We start from the raw sequence: 6000 nt of genomic DNA on the forward strand, positions 1-6000 counted from the left end.
CGGACCACGACGTCGTCCGCCTAATGCTAAGGTCCTTTACTGTACTTGATCCACATCTGGTAAACAATATTCGTGAAAATCCTAGGTACACCAAGATGTCGCCCGAAGAAATTCTTGGGAAATTTGTAAGCGGGCGGATGATGATCAAGGAGGCGAGATACGTGGATGATGCATTGAATGGCCCAATCCACAAGCCTCAAACCGTTGCTCTCAAAGCGACAAGGAGCAAGGAGGCACTACCTAGCAAGGTGGCGCAAGTTGAGGCGGCCGGGCTTAATGAGGAAGAAATTGTAACACCCCTGGTGTTACTGTAACTAAAACTTGAGCATGGCATCATAAGCATTGGCATTGCATATGTTTGACACACCTAGAGTGCATTCACTAGGCAAAAATTTCAAACAAGTTGTGTTGTTTTAATGTTTTGCAAATAGGACCCTGGATGGGAAGCTTTAACCCTAAATAGGCATTAAAGGGGTAAAACTTAACCTAAGATGAGAAAACCTAAAAGCTTTAGGGTAAAAGTCATAAAATGACCCTAAGAATAAACTTGAATCACCTTTATACCCCTGGGATACCAGAAACCCTAATTGGAACCCTGGAAAACCCTAAAACCAAATCCTAGGGACTTATGTGCAAAAGTGTTAACCTTTGGACTAAAGTGTAAAAACTACTATGTTTAAACATATAAAGTCATTTGGTTCACAAATATGTGAATTTGCAAGTTGAACCCTAAGTTTTGGGCTTATTTGCAAAAATCACCTCTTAATCACTATAGAGCCTAAGTCTGAAATTCAGTTTAGTTGGTTCAACTTTGGAGCCATGTATCTTCTGAAATATAGGGTTTTTGCCCTAGGTCACCACACCAAATTTGTAAAGCAATTATAGGAGAGCAACTTTGTTTAAGGGTTCAAGTCATGTTCTTGTGCAAAATCTAGGGATAATCATGCTCAAAATCTGGCTATCAGGCTGTTAAGGTCTGAATTTTCAGACTAACAGTGCACTACAGGAACTTTGGGCACAAATTCAAGCATGATTTAATTGGAATTTGGCTATAGTTGTTATGGCAACATTGTAGCTGGAACATTGGTCTACAATTTTGCTGCAGAGCCTTGGATGAGTTGCTAAGGAAAATTTAGAGAAAATGTGACCTAAACGTGCTCTGTCAGTCGCTCTGAATGGAGTATTCACCATGGTACAGTAAAAATACCGGATCAGGCTGCCAGCGCGGAACTCTCACCGCCGACGATACCTCCGCCGTGATTCGTGCCGTTGCCGGCCCGACTTGTGCTCGGGATGGGCAGATAAGGGCACACGGTAAAAGATCTTCGCCGACGGTGAGCTGGCGATCACTCCGGTGACCCCCGTGGCCCTCTCTCCCTCTTTGCGGCTGAGCGGATTAACTCGCCGGTGACCGCCGCTTCCCGGTTGTGCGCCGCGTGTCCAAGCCTTTCCACCGCGTCGCCATGACTCCCTATACCCGTCCCATCGTCGACGGGGAGGTTGCCACGGCGGTGGACACGAATTCACCGCGCCGCTTTCTTCCTCATCTCCGGTCGCCAGCACGGCTCGGCCGAATTGATCACCACCGCCCGTCCTCCCTATAAATTGAGCCCGTGACTAGCTCCGTGAGGTCGTCAGCTAACTAGCCACCGCTAATCGGCCACAATCATCCACCAGTGAGCTCGAATTCGCGTTTTTCCCCAAATCTCTTTTTGCCACCGTGAAACAAGCTTCACCGTCGCCAGCCATACTCCGGTTAGCTCCTCCCCTCTGCTCTCTTGTTTAAGCCTTCTTATGCGTCTACAATGCTTGCCGAGCCACTGAATTGAACTAAGAGTCCTCTGGTCGTCGGGAACACGACCGTATAGCCGCCATGCTCACGGCCACCGTGGCCAGAGCTCCGTAGTTGATCATTAGCCAAATTAATTTGGGGGAAAGGCTTAGGGTCGATCCAATTCGGTGTCTGTTGCTCGGAGAACTCAGCCGTTGCCCCGTTCGGCCGGGACAGGTGCTCGCCGGAGCACGGCCGCGCGTGAACGGCGTCGAGGACGTGTCGGGTGAAGGAATAGAAGTTGGAGGGTGTTTCTGTAAACAGTCAGTGACTCATAAAAACAGTATGGGAACTTGTTTCCTGTTATCCAGAAACGCGGGGGCCGTTCTGCAAAACCGCCAGGGCGCGGGCGCGCGCGGGCGCCTTTCTGCCTTAGCTGGGCCGCCTGGGCTGGATTCGGCCCAGTACTGCTCATCTGTTTTTCTTTTTCTTTTGTCTCCAGAGCCAAAACAATTATAGAAAATGGTAGAAAAATGCTAAAATTGTGGAACTAATTTTCCTAGGCTTGTTATTTTCCCTAGAATTTAATAAAAATAATATTGTGATTTTTAGTGGAAATAAGAAATTTTAGGGTATTTAAAGTAGTTAAAAGTATTAGTTATGGATTTTTAGAAAATAGATGGTAAGCCCAAAAATGCCCAAACTTTTTGTGGGAACTTAAAACAATATTTATAAGCCTTGGGTAGAGTTTGAATTGATTTGGACCTTGTTTGATCACCAAACCCAAAACCACCCCCCTGCCCTATGAACTCCTTTACCGACTCCGGAAACCCTAAGTTCCCGGAATTCCGTGAAGGAAAGTTATATTCAAGACATAGATAATAAGTTTATATTATCTTTGCATCCTCATGAGCATCCCATGGCATCCATTCTTATACATATGTATGGTTATGATTAGAACGTGAAGAAGAGATAGAAGTCACCGAAGACAGGACACCACCACCTTCAGATTCGCAAGCAGGCAACTGCTTCTACTTCGATATCTGTGGATCCGAACCCGAATCACCTGTAAACGAAGGCAAGCCCCGGTGCATTTGCCACCTCCCTTGATGTTTTTAAAATCCTTCTCACTTGATTGTTGCATTAGGTGATAGGAGTTGATTGATAAAACAATTCCTGCATTACCTTCCTTGAATTCGATTACCTTCCTTGATTACCTGTTTTACAAAAGATTTTTGATGCTTAGCCTTGCTTTAGAAAAACAAAGGTTTTGTTTTTTACAAAAGATGTTGTGGCAAAAGTGGGAGGGTTGCTTTCAAAAATAAAACTTGATGGTGAATCCATCATGGCCGTGATGGATTCAACATCGGAAAAGATGTACCTCTGCCAGGTACCAAGTTTTTGGGTTAAAAAGATTAAGCTGAGACCGGGCGGGTGACTTGCACGAGAAGAGAGTCTCGGTGTAGTGTCTCCGTCTGAGTCGATTAAGGACCTTGTCGATGTAGGCCTGCTGACCGAGGACCCTTTAACTGGTCACATGCCTCGTCATGGGTAAGCCTTGCCTCGGGTAGACTAAGGCCAGAATAAGATAACACGAAATGGGCGTGGAGCGGTGGCGGGAGTAGCGTGTACCCTCCGTAGCAAGAGGCTGGACGGTGGTGTATCTGTGCTCTCGGTTTGCGTGAACCTGATCTGGTCTTAAGAACCCCAGTGGCGGGTTGACATATGCAAGGGTTAAGTGCTACATATGTCGTGTGATTGGAGATCCTCAGCTGAGTATAATCGATTCGGATCGCCGTACCTCCGCGGTTATGGAGACTTGGCCACTGACTTACACGTAGCATTCCACTAAAGACGATGGGTTTCTGTTGAAAAATTGGCTAGTGCAGGACCAGTGATTGAACTAGGGTAGAAAGAACTCTAGTGACAGGTAACTCTACTTAACTTGACAAATAAAATTGGATTTTTAAGGATCCACTTTAGTAAGCATTTCTGCAAAACAGAGTCTTTGATTATTGAAAAGCCTTACCTTGACTTCCATATAACCAGCATACCCTTGAGAGTCTTTTCTTTAGTCGGGTAAGACTTGCTGAGTAATTCCATACTCAAGGTTTATCCCTTCGTTGTTTTTAGGTGAGGAAGTAGCAGACTTTTGCTGCTTCTGTGCCAAGGTGGTTCCCAAAGAAGAGAAACAAGACTGAAGTGCGGGAGGACTCGGTCCTCCACATAGGATCTTTTGCTTATAACTTATCGGGAGGAGTTTTGTGCCTCCCTTGGTTTGTATAATATTACTAATCAGCACTCGCCTTTTTAGTTCTGGTCTGTAACAAAATAACTTAAGCTTGCTTTTGAAATAAATGTAATTTATGTAATCGCTTCCGCATTTCTTTATCTCCGATGTTCTGTAATGTCTGCAAGACGGGTGAAACGTTCCTGGTGAGGTAAGGAAAGATACCGAACTTGTCAAGTGACTTAGGAACATCTACAGGGTGTCTGATGTCTGCTAGACAAGGACAACTGTAGGTGGGCCTAATTACTTGGGAGGTTTCGTCACAGCTGGTATCGGAGCGTAGCCCTTCTTTGCAGATATTATGAGGCATCTTCAAAAGGATTTTCAAAAGTCTTACCTAAAAACTCTTTTCTCTTCTTACCTAAGTATTCTGAAGAGTCTATCTTAAAGACCAGATAGGAAGAGTGCAATGTATAGAAGGTTGAATCGACTAAGGTTGATTCTGTAATTACACATGCATCATGCTAAGAATCATACTAATAACATTTTCCCCCTTAAAAGATGCCGCCACGCACAAGGCTAACGGCACGTAAGTCAACGGGACCGATTGGAGTGCCTCGGCATCAACTGGCTCCCCGACATGAAAGCAGCAGCAGTGGAAGTAATGACCCCATCGGAGATCTTGAAGCCCGAGTGAGTCGACTTCAAGCAGTGCTGCAACACCGGACCGATGCTTGGATCGCCGACGGAGATAGAATCAATGAACTGAGAAGGGACATCCGACACCTGCAGGATCAGCTTGCTGATCGAGACTTAGCACTTGACTGGGCCGTACAGTCTCGTTTGCTAATGTGTGCTAAGGAAGCAAGGGCTCAGGCCCGAATTAAAGAACTTAGCTCAACTGTCGACAATCTGCAGGTCTACTGCAATACGTTGCACGAGGAAGTCCATGTACTATACTCACAATTACACCCTAGTGTGCCTGCACACCCTGCTGAGGCGGAAGCCGGACCATCTCACGTTGCGGGACGCGCGCTGGGTGGGGAGTTAGACCTTTTTGAGCCCCCTCCTTCCTTGAGGTTGGTTGATGTCTGGACTCCCACACCTGACGATGAGGCCGCCAAAAGTAACGGAAAGCAGGAGTAATGGTGTAATAGAAGTAGAGTAGTGTATTGTAGGGTGTACTGTTGTATAATAGGTTGAACTTTTGTATAATGGGTAATGTATCCTGTTATGTAATATCGAGTCTGTATCATTACTTTTTATAGTAATGTAAAATGGAAGGTTTTCTCTAGCATATTATGTTTACTTCAAATGTTCTTTGCCAAAGATGCCGACCAGGACTCGAGGACAGGACACAGCCGGAACTTCTGGGGGAAGGGATGTTACCCCAAACCCACCTCCGGTTCCTCCCACGTTAGCCGAGGCGATTGCCGCCTTGGTGAATGCCACCGCAGACAATACCCGCTTCCTTAGGGAAATGGCGGGTCAGCAGCAATTCCAGCAGCAGGCAGGAAGGGGTTTTCAGCAAGGCCCCCGTGAAACTACTTATTTGGATTTCTCGGAAACCCGTCCACCCCTATTCGTCAAAGCTGAAGATCCATTAGAAGCTGATGAGTGGATACGGGTTATTGAACAAAAGTTTGGTCTTCTCCGTTGTTCAGAGACGCAGAAGCCGTTGTTCGCAGCACAACAACTACGTGGTCCTGCCAGTACCTAGTGGGGAAATTTTGTGGCTATTCAACCTGTCAACCATCAAGTCACCTGGGATGAGTTTAAAGCAGCCTTCCGTGAGCACTACATACCCGAAGGAGTGCTGCATATGAAACAAGAGGAATTTATGAAGTTAAAACAAGGGGGAGATACCATCAATCAATATCTCAACAAGTTCAATCACCTGTCGCAGTATGCCATCGACCAGGTGAATACTGATTTAAAGAAGAAGAACTGTTTTATGCGGGGTCTAAATGATCGGCTACAGAGAAAGATGGCCACATGT

Source organism: Zea mays, chromosome 10 (assembly GCF_902167145.1).
Source record: "Zea mays cultivar B73 chromosome 10, Zm-B73-REFERENCE-NAM-5.0, whole genome shotgun sequence".
NCBI lineage: Eukaryota > Viridiplantae > Streptophyta > Magnoliopsida > Poales > Poaceae > Zea > Zea mays.